This window comes from Hyperolius riggenbachi, chromosome 10 (genome assembly GCF_040937935.1).
Source record: "Hyperolius riggenbachi isolate aHypRig1 chromosome 10, aHypRig1.pri, whole genome shotgun sequence".
Lineage (NCBI taxonomy): Eukaryota > Metazoa > Chordata > Amphibia > Anura > Hyperoliidae > Hyperolius > Hyperolius riggenbachi.
Window position 1 is genome coordinate 20584638 of NC_090655.1, and position 22608 is coordinate 20607245.

Genomic DNA, 22608 nt, shown 5'->3' on the forward strand with positions numbered 1-22608 from the left:
TCGAATTGAATCTAATCGAATCCCGATCGGACATGTCAGATTTAATCGGATCGTAAATCGGATCGTAATCAAATCGCACAAAGAATTGTATCTTGTAAATGGGGCTTTACATTTCCAATTTATATTCTCATTGAGGGACAGTAGAAGGCAATTCTCTTGGATATGTCTATTCATCTGGATACAACTGTTCTTCTAGGGATTACAATGTCTATCTTTAATTACATAGAACAATAGAAGCTCCCTTTAATTGACACCTCACAGTTCAGTGTGATCTCTGCCAGCAAATAGTCTCCTTTCATGGCAGAGGAAACCTGTCACAGCAACTGAGCAGGAGGCTAGACAGCCAGGCTCCATTGCGGGCATATCTAAAATGAATGTATTGTATGATTTTTGCCTTTTGTATCTAATGCTGGGCATACACGGGCCGATGCACCCTTATCATTCGAGCCGCTGATGGCTCGATTGATCATTTCTGACAGGTCCGATGACCCGCCGCATTGATACCCTGCTTGATCCCCGCAGGTGGACAATAGCGGGGGATCGAGCGGAAGACAAAGAGCGCCCGCAGGGACGAGCGGGAATTGATCCGGCCGCCCGCGGGAAAGCGGCGGAAGTCGATCTGGCGACTAATTGAGCCGCCGGGGCGACTCGTGCATGCCCAACTTATATTAGGTATACAATGATATCATTTATTTATATCATTTTAATCATTTATAAAATTATATAAATGGTCAGGACCTGCTGAGTATTCTCATATATCATTTATGCAGCTGGCATACCCAGCAACTACGTTATTAAACTTCTCAGGAACAGGCCGTCATATAATACTCATGTCTAGTATCAATGAGATCTATATTTTTAGGGGATTGTGGATTTGCTATTATTATTTGGGTGCAATGAACGTGGGCTGAGATATGAAAATGTCATATCTTTTGGACATTAGGGTTTCCCCCACCTTCAACATCTTCAAGAAGGCCCTCAAAACTCACCTTTTTACTCTGGCCTACCACCCCTCATAATTGCTCTAAACCCACAGCTAAACTCTGGTCCCCTACCTCTCGTGTCCCTACCTCTCCCTCTAGATTGTAAGCCTTTGGGCAGGGTCCTCCTCCTTGTGTCTCCTACCTGTTCACGCACCTCCATTACCATACACCCATGCTATGGATCTGAGTGAACTCTTGAGTGAACTCGACTGGCCTAATCTCCATGCTCCCACCCAGTGACTGACTAAGCATTACCTTGTACTCATACTGTGCTGTGTGATCTGGTTTGCATGAATTCATTTATTGTCATATTGCTGTATGTCACCCCTAAATAGTGTCTGTAATCTTAACTAATATACAGTGCTGCTTAATATGTTGGCACTTTATAAATACAATTAATAAAATAATAAATACATTTTGGACTTAACCTCTTGACGACCAGCTAATGCCGATTGGCGTAAACTGGTCGTCTGCGGGTTACCATGGAAACGGTCGCTCGATCGAGCGGCCTTTCCATGTCAGTTCACGGAGGGCGTCTCGCCGGCTCGCCGGCAAAATGTAAACAGGCGGGGAAGAAATCCCCGCTGTTTACATCATACGGTGCTGCTGCGCAGCAAAGCGGTAAGGCAGATCGGCGATCCCCGGCCTCTGATTGGCCGGGGATCGCCTGCATATTATCATAGGCTGAAGCCTATCCTTCAATGCGCAGGACGGAAATCCGTCCTGCGCAGCTCACAGGGGGAGGGAGAGGGAGGGAGCGGGAGAGACGGCGGAGAACGCTGCGGAGGGGGGCTTTGAAGAGCCCCCCCCCCGCTAAGCAACTGCAGCCGGCAGCGGTCAGACCCCCCCAGCAGGACATCCCCCTAGTGGGGAAAAGAGGGGGGTAGTCTGATCGCCCTGGCTCACTCCTGATCGGTGCTGCGGGCTGGAGAGCCCACGCAGCACCGATCAGTGCAGAAAGCCCTGGTCGGCAAGTGGTTAAAAGACCACATCATACAAATTAAATACATGTAAATATATACAAATAAGCAGTATCTTTCTTCCAGAATAAAATGGACCATAACTTACTTATCTCCCATGCTGTTGCCACTTACAGTAGGGAGTATAAATCTGACAGAACCAACAAGTTTTGGACTACCCCATCTCCTCATGGGGTATTCTCAGGTTTTTTGTTTCGTTTTCATAAGCACTTAGTAAATGGCAGTTTCTCTGTCCAACTGCCAAAAAAGTGTGCAGTGAGCATGGAGGCTGCCCAGCATTTTTGTATAAATCTTTTTTCAGGGAGTGTCTTTATAAACGATAAAGGCCTTGCTGAGAATTTCCCATGAAGAGTGGGACTAGTCCAAAACCTGTCAGTTCTGTCAGATTTCTACCACCTACTTTGACAGCAACATAGGAAAAAAGTAATGTATGGCTCATTTTGCTATGGAAGAAACATACTTTTTATTTGTATGTGTTTACATGTATTTTAAATCTTAACATTTTTTTGCAATGGGGATCCTTTAAAGCGGTATTGTCACCATAAAAATCAAATTTCAACAGCAACTGGTCTGATTGTATTAAGTGATAAACATGCTAACCCTGCATTCAAAACTTGCAAAACTGTTTCTGCTGTTATGGTTTGTAGTTATCACATACTTTAGGAGCACTGGCCCTAGTGCCAAACAGTGCCAAAGAGTTGACTGCTGGGAGTTCTTTTTATCTATAATATATTCCTCCTCTTCCGTGTATTTCCCTGCCTAGCTTATCAGATACACCCTCTGATCACTTGTGTTTACAAGCAAGGCTGAGGTGACTCAGTGATTGGATGTGTAAATAAAAAAATCAGTGCAGTTCCTAGTATACACCTCAGTGGGAGTGTCTGAAGACTCTGGGAGGAGGGCAGCTAATAAATGCACAATAAACAAGAGAAGGGAGGGGGGGGAAACAAGAGTCAGGGAGGATATGATGTCAGCATTAGCTTGGCAAGATGGCCACTGCCTAGAATAGGATTTTCTGCTTTTCCTTTATAAAATTGACAGGAATCATTACGTGAATAGCACAATACATCTGTTATGTAAGTAGAAGTAGCATTTATCTACTTATATATGTGTTTTTTTTTTTAGGTTAGTATAGGTGTCGCATGTTCTTTAAGCTTCCAGCCAAAAATAAAAGCATGCCCAAACTCCAGCCCAGGGGCTGCCTCTGGGTCCCACCCTAAGGGCTCGTTTCCACTAGTGCGGGTGGGCGGGATCGCAGGCGAATCCCATGAGCCGTGCCATGCACGGCTATGGGAATCGCAGCTTCCGCCGCGAATTCTGTAGGGGGTTCCGGACGAATCGCTACTGCTCGGCGGCGCCGTTATCCCCAATGGCAGAGTTTCCCCACGCGATTTGCCTGCGGGGAAACTCTGCGGATTCGCGGCCGTTTCCGTGACAGTGGAAACGGACCCTAAACGTTGGATCATTCATAAGGAACAGGCTGAAATTCAACCTCAGTCCTCTCCTCTCTTGTGCAACATCACCTGATCAGAGCCAGCCACAGAACAAGGTGGCTGGGACTAGAGATGAGCGTAATGACCTAATTACGATTTTGCGAAATTTCGCGTAATTAGTGTAATTACGATTATGGCCGTAAGTACATAATCGTAATGAAGAAGGATTTCGCGAAATTTCGCGTAAGCGTAATTTTCGCGTAATTTTCGCATTACAGTCGTATCATGCCGTAATTTCGCATTAAACGCTACCGTAATTTCGCGTTAAACCGTAACGCTCCGTATAATATAAAAAAGCCGCCGACTTTAAGGGTTAATAGCAAAGCCCCCTTAAATGCTAAGAGCCTCAAATTTGGAGAATATATTAAGGAGATCAGGAGGAATAAGAGGAAATTTTTTTTTTTCAAAAAGACCTTATAGTTTTTGAGAAAATCGATGTTAAAGTTTCAAAGGAAAAATGTAAACATTTAAAAACCCGCCGACTTTAACGGTTAATAGCAAAGCCTGCTTAAAGTTTAGGAACACCAAATTCCCAGGGTATATTAAGGGGATCAGTGGGAATAAGAGGAAAAAATTTTTTTTCAAAAACACCTTATAGTTTTTGAGAAAATCGATTTTTAAGTTTCAAGGGCAAAAATGTCTTTTAAATGCGGAAAATGTCAGTTTTTTTTGCACAGGTAACAATAGTGTATTATTTTCATAGATTCCCCCAAGTGGGAAGAGTTTTACTTACTTCGTTCTGAGTGTGGGAAATATAAAAAAAAAACGACGTGGGGTCCCCCCTCCCAGACCTCTTTAACCCCTTGTCCCCCATGCAGGCTGGGATAGCCAGAATGCGGAGCACCGGCCGCGTGGGGCTCCGCACCCTGACTATACCAGCCCGCATGGTCCATGGATTGGGGGGTCTCGGAAGGGGAGGGGCAGCCAAGCTTTCCCCTCCCCCTCCGAGCCCTTGTCCAATCCAAGGACAAGGGGCTCTTCTCCACCTCCGATGGGCGGTGGAGGTGGAGGCCGCGATTTCCTGGGTGGGGGGTTCATGGTGGAATCTGGGAGTCCCCTTTAAAAAGGGGTCCCCCAGATGCCCACCCCCCTCCCAGGAGAAATGAGTATAGAGGTACTTGTAGTACCCCTTACCCATTTCCTTTAAGAGTTAAAAGTAAATAAACACACAAACACATAGAAAAAGTATTTTAATTGAACAAAAAACATAAAGACGAAAAAAGTCCTTTAATATTCTTAATTAACCATTAATACTTACCTGTCCCTTTAAATAAATGATCCCACGCAATATCCTCGGAAATGTTCTATCAGTTACAATGTAACAAAGTTATTATGTAACAACTTTGTTACATTGTAACTACGCCGCACCCGACGCCACTCGCCGCTCAGCCGCCGCATACGCGTCCGTGCAGGACGCTAAGTCCCCGCAGCTCCCGCTGTCCACCCCGCCCACATCTGTCACCCACATGTCACCCACATGTGGGTGACATGTGGGTGACATGTGGGAGAGGCGGGGAGGGCAGCGGAGCCGGCGGGGACTTAGCGTCCTGCACGGACCCGACAGAGCTCTGAGCTATATAGCTCAGAGCTCTGAGAAGCATCTTTGTATTTGGGCTCCAAGGAGCCCCATTGGTCCTTAGCAGACCAATGGGGTTCCTTCAAATCAGAAGGAACCCCATTGGTCTGCTAAGGACCAATGGGGCTCCTTGGAGCCCAAATACAAAGATGCTTTCCAGAGCTCTGAGCTATAGCTCAGAGCTCTGTCGGGTCCTGCAGCGCAGACGCAGCGGCGGCGGCGGCGGTGAGTGACGTCGGGTGCGGCGTAGTTACAATGTAACAAAGTTGTTATATTGTAATAACTTTGTTACATTGTAACTGATAGAACATTTCCGAGGATATTGCGTGGGATCATTTATTTAAAGGGACAGGTAAGTATTAATGGTTAATTAAGAATATTAAAGGACTTTTTTCGTGGTTATGTTTTTTGTTCAATTAAAATACTTTTTTATGTGTTTGTGTGTTTATTTACTTTTAACTCTTAAAGGAAATGGGTAAGGGGTACTACAAGTACCTCTATACTCATTTCTCCTGGGAGGGGGGTGGGCATCTGGGGGACCCCTTTTTAAAGGGGACTCCCAGATTCCACCATGAACCCCCCACCCAGGAAATCGCGGCCTCCACCTCCACCGCCCATCGGAGGTGGAGAAGAGCCCCTTGTCCTTGGATTGGACAAGGGCTCGGAGGGGGAGGGGAAAGCTTGGCTGCCCCTCCCCTTCCGAGACCCCCCAATCCATGGACCATGCGGGCTGGTATAGTCAGGGTGCGGAGCCCCACGCGGCCGGTGCTCCGCATTCTGGCTATCCCAGCCTGCATGGGGGACAAGGGGTTAAAGAGGTCTGGGAGGGGGGACCCCACGTCGTTTTTTTTTTATATTTCCCACACTCAGAACGAAGTAAGTAAAACTCTTCCCACTTGGGGGAATCTATGAAAATAATACACTATTGTTACCTGTGCAAAAAAAACTGACATTTTCCGCATTTAAAAGACATTTTTGCCCTTGAAACTTAAAAATCGATTTTCTCAAAAACTATAAGGTGTTTTTGAAAAAAAAATTTTTCCTCTTATTCCCACTGATCCCCTTAATATACCCTAGGAATTTGGTGTTCCTAAACTTTAAGCAGGCTTTGCTATTAACCGTTAAAGTCGGCGGGTTTTTAAATGTATACATTTTTACTTTGAAACTTTAACATCGATTTTCTCAAAAACTATAAGGTCTTTTTGAAAAAAAAAATTTTCCTCTTATTCCTCCTGATCTCCTTAATATATTCTCCAAATTTGAGGCTCTTAGCATTTAAGGGGGCTTTGCTATTAACCCTTAAAGTCGGCGGCTTTTTTATATTATACGGAGCGTTACGGTTTAACGCGAAATTACGGTAGCGTTTAATGCGAAATTACGGCATGAACGAAACGCGAAATTTCGCGTTGAAAATTACGCTTACGGTATTTTCAATTACGATTTTAATGGCAATTTCGCTACGCTAATTTCGCATCGTAATCGCAAATTTCGCATGCGTAATTATAGTAATGCAAAATTACGAAAATTTCAGCTCAACTCTAGCTGGGACCCATTTTTATCATGTAACAAAGGACTTTTATTCTGGAACAATGGACCCCTCCATGTTTGCTTGGATCTTCCACAAAGGACATATTTCTTCCAAAACTTTAAGTATCCATTTCTATATTTTTACCCTTTATTTTATCTGGGCTATTATCTCTATAATTGTTACTTTTAATACATTTCTGTATTAATTATTTATACTGCATTCATAATAAAATACTTTAAAATCATTTTCTCAGCTACAAACCTGCTTTCAACCATGCAGAAAGAACCATAGCCCTTCTGAAGATTCGCCACCCTGAAGTATTGTATTGTTTAAGCCAGAACAGAGTTGTCAACTTTTATTCGTAGGTTTAGAATAGTCAGACGGTTTCTCTTAGCCGGTAAATGAAAGTGGTGGCAGCCTGGTAACCTGAAATAGTGTGTAGTTAAGTGTTTCTGACACTCATACGCTCCCTTTTAGCCTGTCTGCTGCCCAATTCCAGCAATTGTAGCGCATTGATTGCATCCACAAGGTTGGACAGTCTGTGGGCTGAAATAGATTGGAAGGCAGTGAGCAGTCCGGCCACTAGGGGGCATGTGATAAATGCCTCCAGAATCAATTAGTCACATATCTCAAGATAATTCATCAAGTAGTCACATCTCACATGTCTCCCAATAAAAATATTAAGCTGTTACAATCATCCAGGTAAAAGTAGTAAGTAGGCAGGTACCTCACAATAAACAAATCAAATAGCCTGGTGTGAACTGTATACATAATTTAAGTAGCCAGGTTCTCCAGATAACAGAATTATGTAGTCCTTATAAATCAATATTAGGTAGCCATATGTACCCCTAGCTATTAGGTAGCCAAAGTTGTCTCCCAATTAGCAGTATTAAGTAGTTAAAGGATACCAGAGGTGACATGTGACACGATGAGACAGACATGTGTATGTACAGTGCCTAGCACACAAATAACAAAGCTGTGTTCCTTTTTTTTCTTTCTCTGCCTGAAAGAGTTAAACATCAAGTATGTAAGTGGCAGTCAGGACTGGGTCAGACTACAGTGTTATCCTCACTGATAAGAAATTACAACTATAAAACACTTTCCTAGCAGAAAATGGCTTCTGAGAGCAGGAATGAGATAAAAAGGCTCAATATGTCATAGTTTTTAGCTCTGGCTGGCATACTTCAATGAATGTGTCATTGAGCAAAAACAATAAAACAGTTAAAAAAAACTTAAAAAGTACAGTAGATTTAAATGTAAAATAAAACTGTGGAATATCTTAAAAAGTCATTCTAAGGAGGAAGAGGATGGATGCAATTGTTTATTTGTTTATTTTTCACCTCGAGTGTCCTTTAACCTCCCTGGCGGTACGTAGATGCAGTGGTTGCGTACGCGGGAGGGATTTTTTTAAATAAAAAATGTTTTGCATTAGTTAGCTAGCAATAGGCTAGCTAACTATTTTCGGCAAGTCCCCTGGCACCGGTCTGACCCCCCTGATCGCCGCCGGTAATATTTACCCGTCCGCGATCCCGCAAGAGCCGCAACTTCCCAATTAGCTTCACTCGTCGCTATGGCGACTATCAGACATGACGTCATCGATGCGCAGTCCCGATCCTCCCCATAGCGAAGCCTGGAGCTGATTGGAAGGCTGCACCATCGCGGGATCCCTGGGGGTATGTTCTGTGGCGGCGATCGGGGGCAATCGGTGGAGATCGGAGGCACTTGGGGGGCATAGTTAGCTAGCCAAGTGCTAGCTGAAGAATATAAAACACATTTTATTTTTAAAAAATCCTCCCGGGGCCATGCGATCCCCTGCGGTGGCTAGCCCGACACTGTGTCGGGCTTACCGCCAGGGGGGTTAAGTAGTCCCAGAAGCCCTTTATTTACCAGTAATAGGTAACACCCTCCCCCCCCTCCCCCCAGTTCTACGTAGGATTGGTACCATAGCATCTAGGAGCTGGCTGGTGTGGGTGGGAGAGAGAGCCTCTAGGTGCTAAATTCTAGGTTCTGGCTAGGGTGGGTGGGAGTGATGGGTTCTGCATAGGGTGGGAGAAGGGCAGATTTGACCAAGAGACAAATCTCTCTCTTAATTTAATCTGATTAGAGAGAGATTTGTTGGCTGCCCATACACCGCAGGCCAATTCCCGATCAATTTCGGCATGAAATCTCTGAGGAATCATCTGAGTCCGCCGCATCCTTCACTAGGACATAACTGCTAGGGAGCTGGTGATGCGCAGTGCAGCCATGAATAGAAGAAGAATGGAAGAGCAATAGAAGAAGAAAGAAAATTACCGGCTCGATCACCTTTCTTGACTCCTCCTGGGCTGCCTGCGTCAGACGTCAAGTCATCATCACGTCACCACCGTGTGATGACACCTGATGTCCTGTAGCGGTACTGCAGGCTGTCAGTGCGCGGGGCCCATGGAGGAGTTGGCTTTCCAGGCTCTCTTCGCCTGTGTGTATACCTGGTCCCTGCTTCCTCCTGGATGAGCGGCTGGTCACTAGTAAGTAGGCAGATCTACTTGTGACCTGTGGCTGTGTGACTGTCCCTAAAGAGTAAAGGTTCTCCAGCCCAGCGTTTTTCAACCGCTGTTCTGCGGCACACTAGTGTGCCGCGGGATGTTGCCTGGTGTGCTGTACAGGTCTGGCCTCTCGCTCCTCCCCTCCCCGCGGCCGCCGCTCCTGTCACCTTATCATGAGCGGGCGGCCGCTTGTCCGATTAGATTCCCCCATAGTAGCCACTCTCCTCTGTGGCATCTCCTATTACAGCAGCACGCTCGGCGGCTGCTGGGATGACCAGGAAGCGGTACAATCGGACAAGCGGCCGCCCGCTCATGATAAGGTAACAGGAGTGGTGGCCGCGGAGGGGGGAGGGGCACACCTACCCATACTAGTAAGCTATATTGGGCACTATACTAGCTATACTGGGCACTATACTAGCTATACTGGGCACTACCTACCTATACAGGGCACTATACTAGCTATACTGGGCACTTTACTGGCTATACTGGGGCACTACCTACCCATACTGGGCACTATACTGGGGCACTACCTATCCATACTGGGACTATACTAGCTATACTGGGCACTATACTAGCTATACTGGGGCACTATACTAGCTATACTGGGGCACTATACTGGGGTAACTATACTAGCCATACTGGGGTAACTAAACTCCCTATACTGGGGCAACTATGCTAGCTATGCCGCCGCACCCCAGCCCCCCCCCCCCCCATAGCCTGCTGCGCACGGCACTGTCCAATAGGTCACGCAAACTTCCGCGCTCCCCCCAACCCCCCCCCCCCCCCCCCCCCCCCGACGTTCCCCGGAGAAAAATTTGGTCAGAAAGTGTTCCCCGGGCCGGAAAAGGTTGGGAACCACTGCTCTAGCCGACTTGGGTGGGAAGGGGATGCAATTTTTACAGCCTTGCCCTGGGTGTAATTTAGCCTATAAACTGCCCTGGAGGAAGGGTAAAGATTTCTTGTGGGAAAGGGCAGTATTGGCTACTGATTAGGACAAATTTCAGTTTTGCATTTGAGCCACTCTTTAATGCATATACTGTATAAAATGTAATACCAGAAAGCACTATCAGTGGAAGAGAGCCTTGCTCATGGGAGCTTACATTCTAAGAGAATAAGAAGTAGAATATATTGCTAAGAAGAGTCTGTAAAGCTCAATATAAGGTGCTCTTGTATGTCTCTTGCCAGATAGCGGAAGATAAATCACATGGCTCTGTAGCCCTGAGTATGGAAAGTGTTGGAAGCCCCAGTGGTGCCATGTGTATAAATGCATTAATTTTTCATTCCATTTTGAAGAAACACTTCACCCTGTAACAACAAACAGATGCAAGTAAACAGCCTTTTCCTCACATATTTATTAATCAATTTTATGTTGTCCCCTGAGACCTCCTTTAGGCTGAGGACTGCTTCACTACATGAGATTATAATGAGGAGAAATTGCACTGATATTAGATAATGGATTGGGTGCTTCCCATGCAATTTATCACATCCTTACAATGACTGTAGTACGGCGCGGGTATGTTCTGAGCCGGTGAACAGGTCTGGTTGTCATTCTTGGAGTCAGCATGAAATGTCTTCACTCTTCTGGTTTCAGAAGCCAAATTTCAGCCGTAGTCAAATCTTCCTACTTTCATCTGAAGAACATTGCAAAAATTAAACATCCGATTCCCCCAGACGATCTTCTAACCTTAGTTCACGCCTTCTTCACAGCACGGCTGGACTACTGCAATGCCCTTTATGCTGGCCTTCCCAAAAAGGACCTGCTCCACCTGCAATTAGTGCAGAATGCTGCTGCCAGATTGCTTACAAACCAGCCTCACCACTGTCACATTACACCCAGGGCTGGCCCTAGACTTTTTGCCGCCTGAGGAAAACTTACAAAAATTGCCTGCCCCTCCCTCCATTCTCAAGCCGTGGGTGGGGGGCAGCCGAGCTGGAGGGGGTAGCAGGCAGGAAGGGGGTATTGGGCAAAGCGGCAGGGAGGGGGGGGGTCGGACCCCCCCTCCCTCGCCTGGGTCCCCTGATCTGCGCTCCCCCTCCAGCTTTAAAAAGTTAAGTAGCAGCCGCTACTAGTAAGAGGCAATGGGTAGGGATCACTTACCTCTTCCGTGTTCCAGCGTGCGTTCCACTGTCGTCACTTTCTGCCCGCCGCTAGGCCCAATACCCCCTTTCTTACCCGCTACCTATCCAGCTCGGCGGCCGGCCCCCCGCATCCCCTAACAGGCGGGTGCCCCCCCCCCCCCCCCAGAAGTGCCGCCTGAGGCAAATGTTTCACCCGCCTCATAAGCGGGCCGGCCTTGATTACACCAATCCTTCGCTCACTGCACTGGCTACCAGTAGAATGGAGAATACTCTTCAAGATTAGACTGCTGACATTCAAATCCCTGCACAATCTGGGCCCTGGATACATGAAGGACTTGCTGAAGCTGCACCACACCTCTCACAACCTCAGATCAGCAAGTTCTATAAACTTGGTCACTCCGAGAGTGCACCTCAAAACCTCTGGAGACAGAACTTTCTGTCATGCTACCCCTACACTTTAGAACTCCCTACCACACCTAGTACAGACAGCCTCATCCCTGGAGTTATTCAAATCCAGACTGAAAAGCCACCTGTTTAGCCTGGCTTTTCCGGACTTATAGATTTCTTCCTCTGTACCACAATTTACCAATCAACCAATAATTGGTCTGAGCCATGCTTATGCGCTTTGAGTCCTACAGGAGAAAGGCGCTTTACAAATGTTATTTGTGGTTGTTTTTCTGAGGCAGTCGGTACATAAAGGAGAGGGACAACTCCGTACGTCAAATCCAAGGCTGTGTTTTGCTATCAGCTGGAAGGCAGCTTGATTTCTACAGGTAGGCAAGGAATTATTGTGCATGTGAGTTGAGACTTGTCTGCGTTCTTCTTGTTTATCTATTTCTAGTTTATCTGGTATGGTTGTGATGACCTCAACTCCTCCTTTGTCCCACCAAGCCCCACCCCCTTACTAATTCCCACCAACCCACACTCCACCCTCCCACCCCCTCCCTTCCCCCATCAAGCCACATGCCACCCCGCCACCCTCTCCCTTCTCCCACCAAGGCCCACCCATCACCCCTTTCCTGCTCTCACCAAGCTCAACTCTGCCACCCACCCCCTCTCTACCAGCGTTGCTCTTCAGGACCTCGTGATCACGGATTACCCGTACTCACGGGTTGTTTTTCATGAATCCGGATTCGAATTCGAAGATCGATACCGATCACGAATTCGATTGTATCCGGATTTTACACTCGAATTCGGCCATGGTCACGGGTGTTGTGATTCGTGATCACGGTGTGATTACCCATTATTAACAGCCAAAACCCGCCGACTTTAAGGGTTAATAGTAAAGCACCCTTAAATGCCAGAATCACCAAATTTGCAGGTTATGTTAAGAAGCAAGGTCGGAGCAAGGGGAGAAAAAAAAATTCAAAAAGACCTTATACATTTTGAGAAAATCGATTTTAAAACTTCAAAGAAAAAAATGATACATTTGAATGCCGGTCAATGACAGATCGTGGGAAATCCTTCCCACCGACTTTAGCAGTTAATAGCAAAGGCCCCTCACATCCTAGCAACACCAAATTTGCAGGATATGTTAAAAAGATAGTGGGAAACAATATTTAAAAAAAAATAACATTTTCATTTTTGGGAAATGTTCTGCGTGTGGGAAATCTGAAAAAAATGACTTGGGGTCCCTCTCCCTTGTCCCCCATGCAGGCTGGGATAGCCAGAATGCGGAGCCCCGGCCGACTGGGGCTTTGCACCCTGAGCTATACCAGCCCATATGGTCCATGGTATGGAGGGGCTCCGGGGGGGGGAGGGGCGGCCAAGCCTCCCCCTCCCCCTCCTGGAGCCCCTTGTTTAATCCATGGACAAGGGGCTCTTCCCCACCTCCGGTGCCCCAGGAGGAGGTGCGGCGATGACTCCCTGTGGGAGGGGGTTCATGGTAGCATCTAGGAGTCCCCTTTAAGAAGTATAGAAATGAGAAATGTAGAAATGAGTATAGGGGTACAAAGTACCCCTTACGCATTTCCACAAAGGGTTAAATTAAATAAAAACACAACCAAGAAAAAAGTCCTTTAATGTTCTTAATGAACCAGAAATACTTACCCGTACCTCTAAAAAAATGTTCCCATGTCAATATCCTCGGGGAATAATTCAACGAATACAGTATCCTCTTATCTTGCGATCTTCAATTAAGATAGCAGAGAATTCGTCATGTGGGACGCATAGCTGCCGGCTCCCGCTGTCCTTGGCGTGGGAACATTTTTTTTAAAGGTAGAACCACATTTCAAGCCGGCTGCCTGAGCTCACCGGTTGGCCAATAGATTGAAGACCTCACTGAAAAACAAGTGTACAGTTCAGCTGAAACAGGACTTAGTAAAAATAACCAATATTGCACTAACCGCATAATAATCTTGTCAAATAAGGGGTTGTGGGCAGTGGTGTAACTACAATTTATGGGGCCTCCCCAATGCTCACACCCCTTTCCTTGCCTCCCCTTGGTGCCCTTCACAGCTAGTGTTGGGCGAACAGTGTTCGCCACTGTTCGGGTTCTGCAGAACATCACCCTGTTCGGGTGATGTTCGAGTTCGGCCGAACACCTGGTGGTGTTCGGCCAAACTGTTCGGGGTTCGCCGAACTGCTGAATGCATGGCCGAACAGGGCCCCTGTTCGGCCGAACAGGGCCCTGTTCGGCCGAATACTGCCCCCCATGGGGTCGCAGGCATAAGGGGGGAGCATGCCCCGATCGCGGGGGGGGTCGGACATTCCCCCCACCCCCTCCGCTAGCGCTCCCCCCTCTGCCCGCTTCCCCATACAAAAAGTTTAAAGCAAGTTCAATAGTACCTGGTGGCACTGGCTGGCAGTGGAGTGAGGAGGAGGAGGAGTCCGAGTAGCAGAGTGACGTTGAGGCCGGGCAGCGGGCGGTTCAGCGCTAGTACCCTTGTGGTACTTCCGCCCTTTCTCTGACCTCACGTCCTCGTATGCGTCATCACGCAGAGGACGTGAGGTCAGAGAAAGGGCGGAAGTACCACAAGGGTACTAGCGCTGAACCGCCCGCTGCCCGGCCTCAACGTCACTCTGCTACTCGGACTCCTCCTCCTCCTCACTCCACTGCCAGCCAGTGCCACCAGCCCAGGTACTATTGCACTTGCTTTAAACTTTTTTTATGGGGAAGCGGGCGGAGGGGGGAGCGCTAGCGGAGGGGGTGGGGGGAATTTCCGACCCCCCCCCGCGACCGGGGCATGCTCCCCCCTTATGCCTGCAACCCCATAGGGCCCCCAAAATGGGCATGTTCGGGGGTCCCATTGACTCCCATTGAGTTCGGCGTTCGGGCCGAACATGCCGAACATCTGGCCCATGTTCGGCCTGTTCGGCCCGAACCCGAACATCCAGGTGTTCGCCCAACACTATTCACAGCCTGGGGGCCATCTCACAAGGGTCATATAACAAGTGTGGCTATCATGATCCCCATAACCCATAAAAAGCTGGTATTTTTATTGAAGACTCCACATGAAAGAGGACAATAAAAACACAGGATAAGTAACGCGCATCGGGCCTACCATCTGCCCTTAATCACAGTGACTATGATTAAGGGCAGATTGTAGGCCTGATACGCATTAGCTGATCCTGTGGTTTTATTGTCCTCTTTCATGTGGAATCTTGAATAAAAATACCAGCTTTTTTCACCTACCTCGCCTGGTTTTCCGGATTCTTCTTGTTTGCTATAATGGATTGGTGTGGCTGACCAGATCCTGCACCGGCTGGTAAAGGCCAAATGGGGCTTTCATAGCGTTTATGAACTTTGTTTACCACTAGCCACAAAAACTCCTGATCTGAAGTATGGTCCCCTCTATCAGAGGATGGGAAGGTTAGCAGTTGGGGCCCTCCATAGCTCTGCCCCCTCCCCACCCCCCACACACACCCGGATGTGGGAAATCAAGTGCTGAAAACATTTGCAGTGTTTCCCATAAAGCAGAATTGCAGTCAAAATTTTACGTCTGTTAAGAAATATTTTTCACACCACCAAACGTCTAAGAACAGAACGCTGTTGCAAAAAAAAGTACTGTAAGGGAAGTGTTACTCTGATGTACAACAAAAGAAGGTAAGCCTCTGTTTGCAAGTAGAAAAAGGAGAAGACTTACGGTTGAATATTTCTTGTAAGCAAAATAATTATTTTCTTCTCTCACGAAACAGGAGAGGAAGTTAAAATCCGAGAGGCTGCTGCAGTGATGCCATCACTAACTGCGATATGACCTGCTTGGTGAGGAATTGTATGGTTTTACTCAAATTACATTACACTGGGTAGAGGTACTGTATATAAAATTACTTAAAGAGTAACTGTCAGGCTGCAAAAGCTAATTTAAACCTCTATTCTCCTGTGTTAAACAGTTTAGAAGTAAGCCAAAAAGGCAATACTGAAGTTGAAAAATCTCTCTTACTTTGATTTTTGCTGAATAGCAATCCTCTTTATTCCCAAGCTCCTAAGGAGACAGGCAGGACGCACAACAGATACTGCAAAGCATTCTGGGCTGCTTCTTCTCCCCACTGCACTCCCTTGGTCCTCCCCTTCATTTCCCTATCCCACCCTAAGGCTGCTTTCACAGTGAGAAGTTACAGGATCATGTTACAGCAGCTTGTATCTTGCAGCTCAGCTCACGGCACTGAAAAATCAATGTGCTGTTCACAGGGCACATGTTCCGTTAGAGTATACTGCATGAGTCCACTATTGTTCCTAGCCACATGGCTAATTAATATTTACTGCACAGTAGTGTTGTCCGGATCATGAACCATTAGGATCTTTGATCCGGATCTTTTTTGTGAGTCAAATCATCAGAAGCAGGGTAAGGGAGGATATTACATCACAATTGGCTTCATAGAAGACAGTCAAACATGGAACCTGCCATGAGCTGTCAGGAGCATCAATCTCTGCAAATACTATATAAAAATTCTGTGAAAACGTGGACAGTGAAATGCATATGTAATGTAAGTACAGCCAATATTTAGCTACTGATATATGTGTTTTTTTTCTCTGAGACCCTATACCTAACAGCTCCTCTTTAATTGACAACAAGGAATTGTGTGAAAGGTTTATATTATATAACGGGCCTGGGCAAACTACGGCCCGAGCTATGAAGGCGGCCCATGCAAAGGGAGCCGCATTCCCCTCTTTGCCCCTTCTCCCTCCCGCTATTATTTAAAATACAGGGATGCTCGGATACCCCTTTTCAAAAGCCTAATTTATTCGGATCCGGATACCCAGATATCAAGGTCTGAATCGGATATTCGAATTCTTCGGAATCTGAATAGAATCGGATATCTGAACCCGGTATCTGGGAAATCCGAATTGATTCGGATATCTGGATAGAAAACCGGAAGTGGCCTGTAAATGGCTTAAATTGCTTCCAAAGCTCTCTCTCTCTCTCTCTCTCTCTCTCTCTCTCTCTCTCTCTCTCTCTCACTGAATGATGAGCATCACTGTTAAAATATATGTGCAAAGCACGTACAAGAAGAAACATTACCTAATCACTCATTCCAGAGGCGATCTCCATGGCACTGGTGGCGTCATATGACCTGCTGTCACGTACCAGCACATGAGTGACGCCACCGTCGCCATGGAGCTCACGCTGGAACCAGCGATTGGGTGAGTTACACCTAATCACTTCTTGGCCACACAAGTCTGGAAGAAGGGAGGGAGCGAGAAGATGCAAAAATAAGTTTGCCCACCTCTGTTCTACATTATGCCAGACTATAATGTGGCAGGAAGAGTTTATAGCTAGCTGGGTCTTAGTCAGCCCTAGCCAGCTAGATTAGAATCAGCCATGAAAAAGTGCTAGTTTCTTACGAAAAGTGGTGGACTCTTTTTGAGCCCAATCTTGCACAAATAATTATGGTTGAAGTGACCGAGAATTTCAGGAACTTTTAGAAACGAGTACTTTTTTTTTTTTTAATCGGCATAACACTGAAGCGACGCTTAGGATCGTAAGTATGCAAATGAAATAAAATCTGATCTTTTATTTAGGTCATGGACAGATGAATAATGCATGCCCTAACACAAGTTGTAGAAGAGTTATGAAGGTCTAGTTCTGTCTTCACTATTGCCACACATCCCCAACTTTCTCCAAGGCTAGGCATCTATAATTCATGCTATTACAAGGTTATTAGCTATAGAGCGAGAGCTGTCAGTATCACACCGAGAAATCCTGAAAAGCTAACTTTCGTGTTCCAAAGAACACTTGAAAATTATTGATTATCTCCCGTGTGGACTTAGTAAAAATACCCCCAAAATATTAGACTGACAATTTCTTGGGGCATTCTTTAACTTCATTTTTCCATGAATATTAACTCCATTCCTTAACGTGCACTCGAGGTGAAAATAATCTGATGAGATAAACAACTGTATTTATCCCTCTACTCCTAAAAAATGACTTTTTTTAGATAGCCCAAAGTTTATTTTTTATATTTAAATATTTACAAAGTAGATTGAATGTTTTATGGTCTCTGCACAATGGATGTCTTTAAAGAGACACTGAAGTGAAAAAAATATGATATAGTGAATTGGTTGTGTACTATGAATAATTACTAGAAGATTAGCAGCAAAGAAAATATTCTCATATTTTTATTTTCAGGTATATAGTGTTTTTTCTAACATTGCATCATTCTATAATATGTGCAGATTACACAACACTCAGCATTCAAAATGATTCTTTCAGAGCAGTCTGTGAACTAATGACCTCTCCTCTGCCAGAGGAAAAGTAAAAAATTAACTAACAGTTGAGATAATAAAAGTCAGAAAACAGCCCTCTCCACGACTTTGAAAGTCACAGAGCCTAATTGCTTTTTTGCATAGAGATAACAACTGGAGTTTCTTAACTCTTCCTGTACTGGAAACAGTTAGACTGATGTATCTGATCTTAATGTTTTATTTCTTAGCTGTACTACACATACAAATCATAATATCATAATTTTTTTTTCCGCTTCAGTGTCTCTTTAAGTGTCCCAGAGTTAAAATTCATGAACTATTGACCTTTTTCTATTTTTCCCCTGGCCTCAGAAGTGCTAATTTTATAGAAATGTTTGCAGATTTGAATTTGACGTTTTAAAGAGAATCTTGCGGCGGCATACTGAAATCCTAATAGGACCCAGAGGCATGTCATGTGTAATGGTTAAGGGCTCTGCCTCTGACACAGGAGACCAGGGTTCGAATCTCGGCTCTGCCTGTTCAGTAAGCCAGCACCTATTCAGTAGGAGACCTTAGGCAAGTCCCCTTAACACTGCTACTGCCTATAGAGCGGCTGCAGCAGTGGCGCTTTGAGTCCGCCAGGACAAAAGTGCGATATAAATGTTGTTTGTCTTGTCTTGTCATGTGCACAAAGACATGCATCTGGGTCACTGTATCGCCGCTACCAGCCCCCCTCCCTATGCTGCGCTGCACCCCCCTGAAAAGATTGTCAGGCTAGCGACAATCCGCTTGTCGCTAGCCTGCTTTATTTATGTGAGGCTTGTCAATCAGCCTCGTAGCATCTCCCCCTCGATAATGCGCTCCCCCCCCCCCGCACTCTCCGCCTCTGTTAGCTTCCTCCAATAGGAAGCCAAGCTGTGACTTCCTGGGTAACAATAACAGAGGACTTCTGCTTTCAGTTTCTATATTTTCTTCTAATAGAGAGAGATCAAAGCATTCCAAGAATTTACAGCACAACAAATTCTGCCGACTGAGGTCAAAAGCATTGCAATTATCTCAAACCAAATAACTCTATTGAAGCTGCTAATGTGTTAAGAGCTCTTTAAATCTCCTGCATTAGGTTGATCCAAAAGGCATAAACTTGCATACATTTAGCATAAAATTGCTTCAGAATAAAATGAACAACATCATATTACCAATCCCTACTAATTACAAGCTAAAATGGAAACATAGATTTTAATAACATGAAATCACAATGATTTGAAGTATACCTTAGCATTTTTAATTTTTATAAACAAAAATTGAAATGGATTTTAGAGCTTTGTATTTCATAAAGTTCCTCTGCATCAATAGTTGAAGTCACCTTTACTTAATCTACATTGGGCCTCTGCCCAGGCACACAAAACACCAAATAAAGGCCAGGCAAAGGAACATGTCCGTGTAACTTTGCACTCTAATGTTATTCAGAACGTGAAGTTTTTCCTCGGGTTTAGTTATCTTGCAAAGGGCAGCAATTTTTCCTCTATCGCTTCCCAATAATTTGCTGCAGTCATCGTTTTCTAAACTGACACACAGCTCTTGTCGGTCCTTCCAGGACAGCATTGTTCCCAACACCCAAAGCTACAAGGATGGACTGCTTTCATCTACTCTTTATCCTGGCTAGTTTTAAATAAACTCACTCTACACTTTTATTACTATGCACAGCTCCTCTGAGGGACAGATAGTGACATGAATTATTTAGTGTATTTTGCAAAACACTGCAGAAAATGTAAGAGATAGATATATATGCAAAAAAAAAAAAAAAAAGTAATAACAACAACAAATAATTATTTATTATTTAGTTCCATGAACTAAAACCATTGATAAAGTAGGTCTCAGACTAGGCCTGGGCAAACTATGGCTGCCATCAAGGCAGTCTGCCGATCAGCGGTGTTGTTAACCTCAAAGATCAGTGGCACGTGCCCCAGATCTATTTTAGGGGATGTCCCCAGGCAGAGTCAGCTGTGATGCCACAATGGCAGGCATGCTGGGAGCTGTGGTGCATGAAATTGGGGTATGCTGGGTGCTGTGTGCCTCTATGTGGCCATACTGGGTGCTGTGGTACCATGCTGGGTGCTTTGATGCCTTTATGGGGGCATGCTGGGAGCTGTGGTTATTCTATGCTGAGAGTTGTGGTGCCTGGTGTAATGGTTAAGGGCTCTGCCTCTGACACGGGAGACCAGGGTTCAAATCTTGGCTCTTCCTGTTCAGTAAGCCATCACCTATTCAGTAGGAGACCTTGGGCAAGACTCCCTAACACTGCTACTGCCTAGAGAGCGCGTCCTAATGGCTGCTGCTATGGTGCTTTGAGTCCGCCAGGAGAAAAGCGCAATATAAATGTTCTGTGTTTGTTTGTTTGTTTGTCAATGGGAGGCCCGTGGGAATATGGGAGGGGGTCCACCACAATCAGGGAATGCTATGTGGGAACTGCCTGATAACCAGGCAACAGACCAGCCCACCCAGCAGAAAGCCATACCAGCCAGCGCAGAAACCAGGTGACTGCCTATTTATGTTTAAATGACACTGCCTATTTATGTCATATGCTACATTTATTTTTAGTAGTAATAAAGAGGGGGGCTTCATCCAACATTGTGCTGGACAGGCTGTTAAGTTCATGTACATTTGGCTCCACCCATGGCCACACCCACATTCTGGTGTGTGGCCACAACCATTTTCCAGTTGAAATGCCCAAAAGAACCCAGGATCTCTTAGGATCGTAGCAACACCCCTACTGCTGATAGAGGATTGGGTTCCACTCCTCCTCTCCTCCCTCCCGCCATCCTTTAAAATATATGTGCAGTGCATGTAGAAGAAGCAACTCAACCAATAGCACTCTCCAGCATTTGTCTCAATGGCAACTGTGGCATCATGTGACCTGCCGCCAGTAGGCACCAGCGTGTCATGGAGATTGATGCTGGAAAATGCGATTAGGTGAGTTACCACCCAATCTTCCATCCACACATTTTTGAGAGGGAGGGATACACAAACTCAAGCTGCTGGATGAATGCTAGAGAAATGAGGACCAAACTAAAAATGTTTGCCCACCTCTGTCCTCGATTCTCTGTAGCCTGATATGTTAGCTTATTTATTTATTTTTAATTAGGATATTTACAATAAGTTATTGGACTCAAGGATGAGCTCAATTTTTTGCCAGAGTAATTTTTGGAAGCTGCTATATCGTACACAGTGCCGGTGTGTTGAACCTGTGTAAAGCTCCTGCATGGAAATGTTGCCCTCGGGATAAGAACCCAATCCCTATGGATGACCGTTATCTCTGAATCCAAATTTAAAATGATTTATTCTTGTGCCTTAAATTACTAACACCCAAACCTAATTGGACCATGCCTTGTAAGGTGTTTTCGCCTTCCTCTGGATCAACAGGGATATGTGAGGGTGCAGGCTAGTGTTGTATTTGATTTTCTGGTTGAACGTATGTCTTATTTCAACCCAAATAACTATGTAACTATGATCGTCATCCCCATAACAAGTGTAGCCACACAAACACCTGATCTGAAGTATAGTCTCCTGTAGCAGAGGAAGGCAAGGTTAGTAGTTGGGTCTCCACACAGCTCTGGCCCCTTGCGTGATCGCATGGGCTGCTCCCCTCTAGTGTTTCTTGCCCTCTTCATCTTGGCACTGGTGTCTTCTCAGCAAGATGTTTGGCGTTCCATTCATCAGAATGGGGCAATTCTTACAATGGGACTCGAGCTCCACGAGTTTGTGTTACTTCTACAAAAACAATATTGTACCTTTAACGTTGCACTAGTCTTTGATAGACTGGGCGATCCCCGCCCCCAGTTTTCCCCTATTGGCCACCATACATTCTGCTACCCACGCCCACCCCCTCAATGCCACTAATTGAACAATTGGCTCTTAGCTGACCTATATAAAACTCACTAATTTTGACACACCAGCACAGAGATGCCAAGCTGTGATTGGACACCTGGCTGGTAAGTGTCTTTGTTTGCTATTTGTTTTTTACTACTATTCCTCCACGGACCCTTCCCTCATACCTTCTTTTTACCCCACTACCCCTGTTATCATACTACAATGTTTTACTTTTCCCTTTTATCAGCTATTGCATCCAGTTTTTTGCCCCACTCTCCCCTTCCTATTATCCACACCCCTCCACACTCATCCCTAGTACCATCCTGCACACATACCTTTTTATCCCACCTTTACCATCTTCTCCACATACATGTACATGTACAGTTGTTGTATATTCTTATATTTACATATACACTCAAAAAAAATTATTTGTTACTAGTTATAAATAATGACGCTTTGGCTTTATAATTTAGTATTTATACCTCGATTATCAATTACTTCAGATATCTTATCTATAGGATGTTACAATAAGCATCCTCACATTTAGTTGGTCCTTCAATACTAAACCTCCACCATACAATCGCACACGTAGGACATAGCGATACCACACACAGCGTTCTGATTATGCTTTTCATCTCTGTCAATTTCAGTGTGATACTCCTGCTGTTTATTGCCTGATGAAGCGGGACTATGCCAGAGAAACGCGTTGCCAGTTGTCTCTAGGAGTATGTGAATAAATTGTTACTACCTCAATTGACAGCATTGTGTCTTGTTTGGAGTGGCTGGTCCACCACCGCCTTCTGAACGTTTTAACGATTTTAGCATATTTTATTCTTGTGGCGCCTCTGTACATCTTTACAAATATTGTACCTGGAACAAGTTTATAATTCGCATACTTGGTTTACTGTCTTTCTACGTCAATACCAATTGTGGAAGAAGATAAGTAGTCCAGCGGGAT

The 22608-nt window shown here is 45.4% G+C and overlaps 1 long non-coding RNA gene across 1 annotated transcript in view; it reads left to right on the plus strand.

Moving 5' to 3' along the window:
- Window positions 1-22608, plus strand: part of LOC137534075 (uncharacterized) — a 97847-nt gene that overhangs the window by 72175 nt on the left and 3064 nt on the right. The window contains exon 2 of the long non-coding RNA XR_011024302.1: window positions 15299-15365. This is a non-coding gene — a long non-coding RNA (uncharacterized lncRNA). The remainder of the gene's footprint in view (window positions 1-15298; window positions 15366-22608) is intronic.